The sequence below is a fragment of the Ochotona princeps genome, chromosome 11 (genome assembly GCF_030435755.1).
Source record: "Ochotona princeps isolate mOchPri1 chromosome 11, mOchPri1.hap1, whole genome shotgun sequence".
NCBI classification, from domain to species: domain Eukaryota; kingdom Metazoa; phylum Chordata; class Mammalia; order Lagomorpha; family Ochotonidae; genus Ochotona; species Ochotona princeps.
Genome location: NC_080842.1, coordinates 17,669,746 through 17,683,504, shown reverse-complemented (window position 1 = coordinate 17,683,504; position 13,759 = coordinate 17,669,746). Strand labels below are relative to the sequence as shown.

At 34.9% G+C, this 13,759-nt stretch overlaps 1 protein-coding gene and 1 pseudogene across 2 annotated transcripts in view; one reads left to right on the top strand and one right to left on the bottom strand.

Annotated features, from left to right (window-relative positions):
* SGCZ (sarcoglycan zeta) overlaps window positions 1-13,759 on the top strand; it is a 1,025,749-nt gene that overhangs the window by 335,083 nt on the left and 676,907 nt on the right. The gene's annotated exons all lie outside the window — the stretch shown is intronic.
* LOC101519879 (sperm-associated antigen 7-like) lies at window positions 8,119-9,879 on the bottom strand (annotated as a pseudogene).

Here is a 13,759-nt window from a genome sequence, read left to right as displayed (position 1 = left end):
CTTGATTTAAGATGATATGATGTTATGTATAACATGTTATGTTTTGAATGTTATATGTTGTGTACAAACTAAAATTGATGTATAGGTGAGGTGGTCACAGAAGGTGGCTGGGAACTCGCATTTACTTTTAACATATTGGCTGCTCAATACTATGTCAATTAATTCCATAATGATGTAAATTTTTGCTGATGGTATGTTGGAGCTTTCAATTGACTGGGATGATACTCTGCTGGCTCTGTCTTCAGACCAGAGAGGGTATACCTAAGAAGCCGTTGAACTTGACTGGACAATAAGATACTGGACTCTATGTTTGGTATACGCTTGCAATGGGGAAATCTCAACTGAACTTGAGCTGTGGTTATGCAACAAGGTGGAGGAATCCACCATGGTGGGAGGGTTTGGGGAGGGGTGGGGAGAACCCAAGTATCTATGTAACTGTGTCACATAATACAATGTAATTACTGAAGTTAAATAATAAATAATTTAAAAATATATATATATATATTATTTGTCTCTGGTTGTCTACATCATGAATATTATACAGTAGTTGACATTTAGCTTCTACTTATATGTTAGTTGAATGGAATTGAATGAATCAGACATAAAATCAGTCATGGTTAGTGAATTGTGAATCATTTCTATATAAATGTTATGTTTAAGTCATGCATTTAAAGCATTAACAAGAAATAAGTCATGTTAATAAATAAGGAAGAGTATATATTACACAGATTTCTAGGTTAACTTAAAATTTGATGTTATATAGAGCTTGGCATGGTAGCCCAGCTGCAAAGTCCTCGCCTTGCAAGTGCCAGGATCCCATTTGGGCACTAGTTCTAATCCTGGTAGTCCCACTTCCCGTCTAGCTCCCTGCTTGTGGCCTGGGACAGCAGTGGAAGACGGCCCAAAGCTTTGGAACCCTGCACCTGTGTGGGAGACCCGGGAGAAGCTCTGGGCTCCTGGCTTCAGACAGGCTCAGCTCCAGTCATTGTGGCCACTTGCGGAGTGAATCAATAGAAGGAAGATCTTCCTCTCTGTCTCACCTCCTCCCTGTTTCTCTTCTTCTCTGTATATCTGACTTTCCAATAAAAGAAATAAAATATATCTTTAAAAATCAATATTATATAGAAAATTACTCTTTAGTAAATTACTAGTATATATAAAATTAGCAATATGGTTTCTTGGAAAATAAATATTTATGTGATAGTTATGAGTTATTTTGTATATTTTAGGGTTATTGAATTGTTAACATTCTAAGAAATATTACTTTTTTCTATGCATATTTGGAAGTATTCTGATTTATAAGAATGCCATAATGCTTATTTATTGCCTTGGTAACTGGCATATATTTTACTCAGAAGGAAAGGATTTTTTCCTTGAAAACTTACATTAAGTACAAGATAGATTTTATGGCCAAACCTAACTGTGCACACCTCACTGATGGTCTCCAGTGGATTTCACAGCAATGAACTTGCTTTACACAGTTCTGTAGTCTTACCTTAATTTTCATAAAAATATTGATTGACTTTGGCATGGATGAAAAGGATAAAAGTTTTCATTATTTGGTTAAAATGAAAAAAAATCTATAGCTTTATGATTTTGAAGCTGTGATCCATTTTCCTAAAAACTGGGTTTTATTTTTATTCATTTATAGGATTTTATAAATTTATTTTAAAATACCCTGTTTTAAGAATATTATAAAGCTAAAATTCATAACATGTTCCCATATCATGATCTTTATATTTCCACGAACTCTTGTATACATAACACTCTAGGCAGCATGCTTAATCTGTAGAAGGAAGTAGATTTCACAGTATGTAAAACCTTTTAACTATTTTGGAAATAAAATTAACTTTTTCTTTCTTTATGTCTTCTATCTTCTGTATCTCAGGGCTTAACTGATATTAATGAATGACCCAATGTCAATATCAAACTTTGAAAAGTATTTCTTTTGGTTTTTCAAGTTAATCTTCCCAAGTTTCAAATGTGTTATATTCTGGGTGTGTCTGCATGCATACTTTTGAGCTTCACATTTTCTTCTTTTTGTCTTTTTACAATTGAATTTTGTTTCAGCACTGAACCATATGCTGGTCCATATTGTCTCAAATGTATTCATATGGTATCTTCCTGGATCAATTTACCTAGAGTGTTTCCAACAATGTCGCTGAAAATGCTTAGTCTCCCATTGTCTCTAGGACTTGGTGTTTTCTTTTTTGTTATTATGATGTCTTTATATCCACCAAGGTATAAATCATTTTGTTGCATTTTTTCACTCTCTTTCATGTATTAATAAGGTAGAGTCTCTTTTCCCTTGACCATTAGCCACTTTATCCTTTCTATAGTTTTGTTTCCTTCAACTCTAGTTCATTTCCCTGCTGAGATTTCAGATGTTTTTGTCATTTAAAAATTACCTGCTGTATTATAGATAATAAATTCATATTTATCAGCTTTATGATGTCATTGACAGCAGACTTGAAGAAGAAGATCCATTCACTTTTCTTGTTATAAAATGTAATTTGAGAGTAAGGTGGGCTAGAGTTGTAAAATATTTTCCACCCAGCTGTCACAAAGATGTTGTCACACATCTTCTTTTATTAATTTTGTATGACATATATATTTATAATAACTAAATTAAGATTAAAATGATCAAAATGGAGGTTAAAATTATAAGAGTGCTTACCTAAAATCAGTTGAAACCCCATAAAGGTGTAAAATGGCAAAATCAAAGTCAATCTATAAGGTGGGCATTGGACAAAGTAGTGGAAGAATGGGTTAAAATGTCCTCAGCAGATATCGAAGAGGCTGAATTTGCCTCCCAGCTGTGATCCTGAATCAAGGCTGGGGCAATAGATCCAGTAATTGAGTTCCTGTTATATAATGCAAGGGACTACAATTGAGTTACTGCAGTCTCTGTGCAATCTGGCTATTAGAGTATTTGGGAAGTCAGCCAGCCTTGTGTTTGTTCCTTTACCTCATAAATAAATGAAAGTATTTTTTAAGTTCAAATTTAAAAAAAATCTAAGGCAGTTTCAAAAAGAAGAAATTATTTGATAAAATGTTTAAGAAATTCAAAACCAAGCAAAATGTAGAAAAATAGATTCTCTGATTATAAATGTAGATCTAGAATATCATATAATAAATCATTAAGTATAATGCCTTATTTGATGTAATCCTATTGAGAAGAGAACACTTTTACTGAGGAGAGAATTGTGCCAACGGTAAACTTAGGAACCCATCATAAAGTGTACTCTAATGCAAATGGATCATTTTACAAAGAAACTTTAACACTTTCTTGCTGAAATGATTTCATGTTAAGTTTAACATATAAATACCAGGTTAAATGAGACTTCTTATTCACAGAAAATTTGTCTATCTTTGATAATGAGATGTTTTGCATTACCTTTGCATCCCTAATTTTTTTAGAAAGAATTGAAGTGCAACAGTGGCTTTACTGAACAGCATGCTCCACATGCTGCACCTGATAGTAAGGTTGTTTTAAGGGAAGAACTGAAACTTAAGAGGTGGACAAATGGAGTGCGTTTTCACAAAGAAACAAGATCAGGATTAAGAATTTGCAGACAAACTTCAGGCAGCTATTCAGGCTGCTGTGTTTTATCCTATGTGTGTATATATATATATATATATATATATATATATATATATATACATATATACACATATACATATATATACACACACATATATATACACATATATACACACATATGTATACGTAAGAGTACATATAACATATATACACTCATATAAGTATAGATATATAAGTATGTATACATATGTAAGTATATATATATATGTACATCAGTTTTTAAAAATTGTATGTTTATAAAGAATTTTAGATGTGTAACAGTGTACTATTAGAAACTGAGGTTTTGGAGGGAGTGAAAGAACATTCCTTTCTGCTGGTTCACTCTCCAAATGTCAGCAACAGTCAGCTCTGGGCTGCACTGAACTACACCTCTTACACTGGTGTCTGTGACCTCATTACACTTCCTCTACCAGTCTACACTAGAAAGAAACCGGACTAGTAACCAAAGCTGGGTACCAACATAGGTACTCCTGAAAAACCTAGAGATTTATCAACTATTGGGCTAAAAGTCTGTCCCCAAATCACCAGCATGCCTATAAAAATCAGCTCCAAGCATGCATTTGGGTCATTGAGATAACTTTTGACATTTACTTGAAACACATAAAACTTAGGTGTTTATAGCACTGAATCTGAAGATGGACTTGTAAATGCTAACTAGCTATGGAGCAGGCATTCCTAATTAATGCAACTGACCTCCCCAGTGAATTAGAATATCAGCCTATGCTACTTTGTAGTGTACTCAAACTTAAGATCAAAATACACGAGAAAGTTCGACACCAGGAAATCCAAGCAGAGGCTAGAACAAATGCAGAGATAGAATGGCTTGGGAACTAATATAGAAATTCCAGGATATCTTCTTCAGAACTGATGAGTATGGCTTTTAAGTTGTTATCTTCCTCTAACCAAAGTTATGCACTTAATAATTACCTGTATCCAATAATTGGAACCTTAATATTTGCTGAGCAAAATTTTTTATTATAAGACACCTCTATCTATATTTATGCCATTGTAGATACTCAAATTATTCATTTCAAATAGTGATGTATTGTGCTGCTTCAGAAAGTTTGTGAAAAATGAGAAGTTATTTATTTTAGTGTAAAAATTTTTGAAACCCATGCATAATTTTTCCAAAAATATGTGTTTTCTTTGAACTTTTCAATGATTATGCTATGCATGGATTTAAAAATTTATGACATGACAATAAATTTTAGCTTTTGATTTAATTTTTCACAGTCTTTTTGGAGTGACCTTTGTGTCATTTGAGTTTGACTGTCAGTATTTATTCCTAATATGGGACATAAACTGGATAGTTTCCCAAATTTGTTTCATGTTTTATTTTCCCTTATTGTAAACACTGCACTCTCTCCTTTTTTTGCATCAGTTTATAATATTGTATATGAAAAACTGAAGTATTTATTTGGTAGCAAAATTGCAAAAAGGAAAGGTGAAAGGAGAGTGAGAATAAGGAGAGAGAGAGAGAGAGAGAGAGAGAGAGAGAGAGAGAGAGAGAGACAGAGAGATCTTCCGTCTTCTGTTTCACTCCACAAATGTGCCAGGATGAAGTTAAACATTGAAATACCTTCTGAGTCTCCCCTGTGGTGGCAGGGGTCCAAGTGCTGGGACCATCTTTTTTTTTCCAGGTTTGTAAATTATATAGGAAGTGGAAGAGCCCGAACGAGCTCAGATGCCCGGATGGGATACTGGCATCACAGATGATTTAATACAATTTGCCACAAGACTGACTCACATGTATTGGCTGTATTTAATTTACATGATCTCCTGTTTAAATCCTGTTTGTGTGTCTGTGTTGCCTTTGTTTGATGCAGATGTGTGCTTTTACCCAAGATATCTGTGGTCCTTCACATTGTTATTTATAATGTCCTTTCAGTATAATTTCACTTGGCAGGTTTTTCAATCTGAGATCAAGAATCCTTTTAGTAGTAATTTAAAATATTCTACTTTCAAAAAACTGAAAGTGTTCCCTAAATTTTATTTACCCAATGTGGTATCCTCATAAAAATATATTCAGATCTAAACGAATCAATAACTGTGAGTGGTGACTGATCAGATATATCTGGGAGTTACAGCATAGATTATAGTCAAATACCTTTTGTTCTTCCAAGTTTTCGCAAAACTTCTTTTACCAATGAGTCATCATTGAAGGATTTTACAGGAAAATTGTTTTTAACTGTGCTTGCGTAATTTACATTTCATTAATGATAGAAGAGTCTCCAAACCAGTAGTTCTAATTTGGCCAAACATTTTGTAGTCTATATATATAACTACAATAATATTTTGCTGGAATTAATCCAAATTTAGAGCAAAAGGATTTGAGTCTTTCCTCCTGTGAGTATATATTTCTTTCACAGCAAAAATACATACTATTAAAAAATAATTTGTGATAAAACCTCAGAGTCTTAGCTATTTATAATGACTCAATCCATGGAAAAAAATGATTTGGGAGGAAAGGTTTTCATTTCATAGAGTAATTGCATAAATTACAGAAATAATCACATTAATCAAAGCCTTAACATTTTCAGCATTTTACAATGTGTAAGTATAGATGTGCATCTTTATTTTTATGTTTCATCATCCCAGTTTATGTTATCACTGCAAGTGTATATAATAGTGATACGCATGATTATTTTGTGACTTCAATTTGCATCTTATCATTATTTGACCTCAGTGATAAAATACTCTTCACTTCTACTCTTTAATTTAAAATTACAGTATATTTAACATCTGTTTCACTAAGGCATGAATTGGTATCAAACCTTATGGTCTATTACAATAGATTTTCGTTGTTTTAAGCATTGATATGTGTATATATATATGTATTTTGTGGATAGGCTAATAGATATAACCAGGACATCTAACCAGGACACAGTGGTGAAGTTAGCTTAGCTCTATAGATGCAGAATTCTTTACGCTAGGTTGTTTCACTGACTGTTTTAAAGATGAAAGATTTCTGTGACATTTAAGTTACTGAATATTAACAGTTAGGTGATTGCCACCTGCACTGTGACTTCTAGCATTACTCACCTACAGGGTGAGAATAGAAATTATGGATAGTGCTCCATTAAATATATCGCAAGTTACTTATTTAAAAAAGGTAGTAATTTCATTTTAACTGCTGCATAGCTTGTTATCCTCAAAATGATTGGAATCTAAATGATGTCATTTAGACTAATAAAGTATTAAGGGACATATTTTCACAATACTCAAATGGTTTGGAAATTTCTTTTCATTGTTTTAGGAAAGGGGGAGAGGGAGGGATGGAGGGAGGAAGGGAGGGACGGAGATAGAGAGAGAGAGGCATTAATAGGAAGCTGGATTCAGGAGTGGGGCCAGGGCTCAAATCCAAGAACTTCAGATATGTTTGTGAAGATTCACTTATTTATTTGAAAGGAAGCTTTGTAAGGGGTGGTGATCATCCTTTTGCTGGTTCACTCCCCGAAATGACTGCAAAAGTCAGAATTGTGCCAGGTTCAAGCCAGAATTCCTGAACTCCATCCAGGTCTTCCATGCAGGGAAGCAGGATCCTAAATTCTTGAGCTCTCTTCTGATCCTAAGTTATTAGCAGGGAGTTAGACTAAAAATAGGGCAGCTGGGACTCAAACTGTTGTTCAAATACTGAATTCCGATATCATAGGTATTGGCTTAGTTCACTGTTCCACAATGCCCACTCCATGACAATATTTAAAAACACAACCCAGGGCTCGGCAGCGTGGCCTTGTGGCTAAGGTCCTCGCCTTGATCCCATATGGCCGCTGGTCCTAATCCCGGCAGCTCCACTTCCTCTCTATCTCTCCTCCTCTCAGTATATCTGACTTTGTAATAAAAATAAAATAAATCTTAAAAAAAAAACACAACCCAATCCGTCTCAGTTTCCATAACTTTTCTCTGTTCCATAGTACTCTATCTAGTCCTTAACTGTGACCCCCAAAGATTTTATCCGCTTCCTGCCTTACACTGCATTTCTGGTTGCTCCCTGAGGTTCAGTTGTAATTTCAGCTGTTGTCCTGAGTGCTCTGCCGTAGTCTGGGCTACTTCTATGACGTAGCTATTTCTTTTCATTATTCTTTGCCACTGCCATTCCTTTTCATAATAATCATCTTAAAAGTCTTTTATTTCTGGTACCTTATTATGTGATTATTCAGTTTGTAAACACTGAATGCATCTGTTCTTTCCAAATAATTGTAATTCTGATTGAGGGATACAATTTTATTATTAATTTAAAAATATCTGTCTTCATCACTAATGTGTAACTTATAGGGATAAGTAGAAAGGCATCTCTGTTGAAACATTTCTTAAGATAGTACTTTCTTCATAGAGGAATATTCAAATATTTCTGAATGAGTGTTAAAGAGAAAAAATATGCAGTTTCAGGAAATAGATTTGAATGTACATATTTACAATCAGATATTTTCAAATACAGAGACATGCACATATACCAAGAAAATTGGAGATCATGGGAATGAATTCTAGTTTATACATTGCAAGAAAGGTAAGAGTTAGGTACAATAACATTGTGGTCTATGCAAAGGAATGATCTCTAAGGGCTCAGGTGGGGTTCCTAAGAGGGTAAGTGTCAACCCTTCCCCACTCGGCCCCAGACGCTGCTGCTTGTCATGCATCTTATTCATAGCTGCTTCAATGGAGCTGGTGTCCTTCTTGTTGGTCACAGGCACACAGCTGTTGGTCTTGTTGGCTTGTAGCATGTGTGCTGTGTCCTTGGTGGCTCCCTTGTGGGGGAGGTGGCTGTACTTGTCCTGGTATTCACTTATGGGGTTCACCACAATGGGTCCCTGTTGAGCCGCCTCCTTCTCCCGCTGGGCCAGCTCCTTCAACCTCTGTTTCTCCTCTACTTTCTGAGGAACCCACTCCTCCCTGGGGCTGTAGGAGTCCAGCTTCTCATCTGAGGGTGCAAACTCCATTTTGAAGATCAAGATGTAGTGACAGTCATGATCTTCCCTGGAGGAAAAGGACATTAGACCAGCCACCTCCACCATGTCATGTAGAATCCTCCTCTCTATCTTGTTTATTGGTTGAAACTTTTTCTTCATCTAACTATTGTCTTGGATGAAGTTTGACATCTCTTTTTCCATCCATTTATGAAACTCCAGTTTCTGCTGTTTGTATTCCTGTTATGCTTTGTTTAGGCGGCCACTTGCTCCCTGGCCTTGTGCTGGGTCTCCTGATTTCCAAAGCTGGCAGCTTCTCCATGGAGCTCAGAATGGAGCTCAGTAGGTCCAATATCTTGGGAGTGACTCAAAAGCTAAAATCTATATTCTTAACCAAATTAACAAGTATATAAGTAAATCCACATGTAATATAATGGCTAAATGTTTCAGGGGGATTTCCATCCAGCAGGCCTGAGACCACCGAGGGAGTGAGGCCATGGTGTTCTTTGGCTGCAGAACTAGCTGGGACAGACTGATGGAGCATGTTCATTTATTATAAAGCGAGTACAGCTTATATAGACTAGGCAAAAGGGTTACCCCCAAGAGTCCTCCCACCCAACAATGACACAGTAATTGGGTAGAAGCCATGTCTGTCCCTTTATACCCTTCAGATATGGCACAAGTCATGTTCCTCATGCAGGGCTAGAAGCTGTGCCTCAGGTCTGGGGTAGGTAGACTGTGGGTCATACCCAACAAGTAGCAGGCAGAGATCCAGGGGCGATCTCCCAAAAATGTCTGTTCTTAGTTGAAATTCTATATAATGATTCTGCTAAAATCTGAATTACTACTATTAGCCTCAGCAAAAATTTGAACTAAATAAAATACAATAGCATGCATTTTAATATTACCCTTCCCTCCCAAAGTACAGCATTCTATCTGAAAGATACAAAGATATACAATCTTTGATAGAACTGTCCACCATGGAATTCTTTGGGAAATCAAGAAACTCTAAAGAGAAATGAAAGGGTTTTGTTTTTCTCTCATTTTAACAAGGGAGAGGGAGTATCATTCATTCATTCGTTTGTTGGTAGGTATTAGTAAAAAGATGGCAGCAGTTCTGTGAAGTACTCTCCCAAAGATAACAAAGGTTTTGTTTCATGTTTTTGTGTGCCATATTTGAAAGACTTGTTTCATCTGGAAGTTTAAGGGACTACCCAGTAACATCAGTAACTTCTCCTACGGGGAATGTAAAAATCTACTGTATCAGCAATTTAAGAATCTCAGTGATAAACGGAAAGACCTGCTCATGTTTACTTTGACCTGAAGAAAAGGAATACCCTTGGGGAGTAGTTCTGCAGAATCTTTGTCCATTTCTGTCTCAAGTGATCACACAAGGGGCACTGAAGATGTTATAAGAAGAATGTAAAAGAAAAAGCAAGTTTTTCCCTGAAGTTTGTACCACTAACTTTCAATTATCTTTGTCAGGTGGAAATTGATTCTCCGATGATAGATGTATATTGAAGTATGCTTTTCAAAAGAGAACTGGTGGGGATTACAAGAAAAAACCCATTCTTCAATAACTGTCTGTAGTTACCCAATGTCATTTCTGAAAGCGATTCTTTATTTGCAACTTAATGATATTTTTTAAAAAAGCAAAGCCTGATAAATATAAGGTATTTGCGTATTTCCTCTACTCCAATGGATTTTAGAATGTTGTATTTCAGATACACATCATGATTTTAGCTTTAAAAGTTTATTTTTACCACTAACATGGTTTCTATATTTTTCCAAAAAGGGACTTGAGTCCTATTCTAATTTAGAAAACTCAGCCTGTCACCATCTACATCTGATGAGGATCCCAAATTAGCCTAAAAGCTGATTTCTTAGTAAATCAAACAGTTCTACCTCAGATTGAAAAGTGTGGACAAAAATATAGAAGACATGAGATAACTCTCACATACTAGAATAAGAAAACCAAAATTAATAAATAGCGGCTTTAGATTTTTGTGAGTTATATGTATCAGATATCTCTGATTACTCGTGATTTTTTTATATTGGCAAATAATGGTGGCATCGAATTATTTGATATATTAAGAAGCTTTGTGACATTGTTATGTAACTGCTATGAGAGTTGTTCAAATAGTTCAAAGGAATTCATACATTAAAATACTCTGTATAGAATTCAACATTTTCACTTTCAAATAAATATTATAATTCCATTTTCCATAGACTTTTAAATATCCCTCACTTTTGTCATCCTTAACAAAGGCATGGGTACTTATCAGCATATTTGATAGTAATTCTTGCCTGAAGTTTGGTATTAAATCCCTAGTAAATGAAAATATTTATAAAGCTTTATAAGAAAACAAATCACAGCTATGTTCCAATTATTCATAATTCAACACAAATAATAGTTCTATTTTTTCTTAAAAATAACCTCTCAAAAAAAAACTCTGATCACTTTTTTGACTTGAATTCTATTAACAAAATCTTAGTAGTTTAAAGTAACATACATTTATACTCTTACTGCTTTATGGGTCAGAATTTTGACCGGGATGTTACTGAGTTAAATCCAAGCCCCATGACTGCAGGACTACACAGAGGCTATCTGGAAGCTGCAGGACAGAATTCATTCCCCTGCCTTCAGATGCTTTAACTCTTAGCCCCCATTCTTTAAAGTGGGTGATGCAAGGTGCCTCATTAGTACAGGAGGTAGACCGTCAGTGTCATAAAGCATACAATACATCATCTCTGTGATACCACTCTTGCGGCCTGTCTGTCTGAACACAAACTAGAGTGGTTCTGTTCTTACAAGGAATGCGAGTGTTTAGTGTGGTCCACAGGAAATCCAGGGAATCTTCCCTCTCTAGTTCCTAAATTTAATCACATCTGCAGAGTAAGTGAAGCCACGTCTTTTTGTGAGTAAGGGAACATACAATGTTGGGATGCCAGGGTTCTGCCTACCACATGGTTCAAATGGGAGAATAATTCCAACATCTTTGACTTGGGAAGTTTGTGTTTGTGATGTAAACTCTTGTTATAATTGCCTACAATCATATCTGATTTAGACCCATAGCATAATTAATTTGGAAGAGACCATAATGATTACCTAGCTCAAATCTTGCATTTCAATTACAGTTCAAATTCAGAAAATTCACCAGCAAAAGTGAGTTACGCACATGTTTTAATTCTTTAATGCTAAAATTTAGGTTTTCTAATTTGCTATTAAATGGATAAAAAGTTTTAATCATAAAGCTATTTTACTTGTATTTAAGGCTCTTTTATGTAAAAAGTAGCTTTATATTATGTCCAAAATATATTATTTCTCAAAATTATCTAAGATATATAACCATTTATGTGTAAATTATAATGATACACAAGTAATATATTAAATGATAAACTGTTAGAAAAAGAGGTATTTAACTTGGACTTCATGAAAACAAGAGAAGCAAACACTTACTTTATCAAATGAGGAATGACACTTTTAATTATTTCAACTAAGATTTCCAGACTTTTGTGATGTTAGGTAGCATATTTTTAACAATCACATATCATAGAAATTACATACATAGAATGGAAGGAACACTTTTATTTCAAGCATAAAATTTACTTCTATTTACATAATGCATAAATATTTTGAATAAGAACTATATCAGGGGAGACGTAAGATATGACTTCTTTCACACTGGTCAGATGCATTCTTTTTTAATTTAAATATTTTTATTTTTGATGATTTTTACATAGTTGATTAGGGTGAACAGGAAGGTGGATGAGATCACCATTCCCACAATCTCTTTTTTTCCTTCTTGTATCTGGGGGAAGGAGGGAGATAAGGTGAGAAGCCATGCCCAGCCTCCCAAACACCTCTACCCTGGGATGGAGGACAGTCACAGGATATTACCCTGGGTCCCTGATGTAGGGCATGCTCTGAGGGTCCTGCTCAAGAGGTTTTGATAGTTCAACAGTTCTAAATTACTGCCCATCTTGCCACTCCAAGCACAATTAAATCTTCAGAATCCACTGGTTGACATAGTCCACGTTAGAGTCTCCAAGTCAACACTTAGCTGGGGTAGTTGATCAATTTGTTCTGTCCTCTGTCCTCTGTTGTGGTCAAGTGTATTCTTACATGTTTCCTGAAAATAAGGATCATGATAGAGGCCTGATAGAGGAGTGGTTCTTCAGAAAACAGTGATAAAATCTGAGAGTCCTATTATTGTCTAAGAGCTATAATACGAATTTTGAGCATGTCTAAAGCCATTTAAAACTACATTTGGAGTAAGTTCTGATTTGGAAATACATCCTTACGTTTATTGGAGATGACTTTCTTAGTGCTCCCTAAGTTATAGTAGGGATGTGTATTGTGAGGCAAATGAGGCAAACATGTCTTTAAATGATGAAACCTAGCATATAGCACTGCTTAGCAACTTAGAACGTTGGTTACTACCTCTTGTGATCCTGTGTCTGTCTGGGAACTCCATTACTGCTACCGCGCAGTATCTCGCAGTAGTTGTGGATCACACTGCCTAAGATGAGCTTGGCTAAAAAAAAATCAGTGTTCAAAATTTGACATATAGTTTCTACATATTGCAGACCATTTTAAAAGCATTCAAAAGTTGAAAAATTAAACCATCATAAGAACTAGAGCATTTGTCTCTGCCAGTATGTATTTAAAATAGTTTTCACAAGTTTTTCATGTTTAGTATCAATTTCTGGTTTTAAATACAAGACTGATATAAATCTCATAATTGTACAGATAAGCATTTTGAGCCCTGGTCAAGATATTTGAGTGATCTGTTAGTTACCAGCCAAACTCCAGCTTTTCACATCCAATTATTTTATGTGTCTGAAGTATAACATCAGTATAACAATTTAATATCAAAGAAGTAAAGTGAAATCCCCCATCTCCTTTCAGAATTTCTTAAAGAGGAAATACACACACACACATGTACATACATTTATGTACAAAGTTAATCTCATACCAAAAAAACCCACTCTGATATGGAGCTCAGAGAAAGAAAGCTAAAGGGATCTAATTAAAAACAAATTTCATTTGCAAATAAATATGTTGATATTCTGATGACATATTTTATTACTGATGTTTTTTCTTTGGCTCATGGGTGTTAAAAAATTAAATGTTTTAAGTTGAAGCCAGAAAAGTATGTACAATAGATTATAGAAACTACACTATTAAAATCAATCTAAGGAAAATTATTGAGCTGGAAAAAGGGGATGGAGAACTGAATAACGTCAG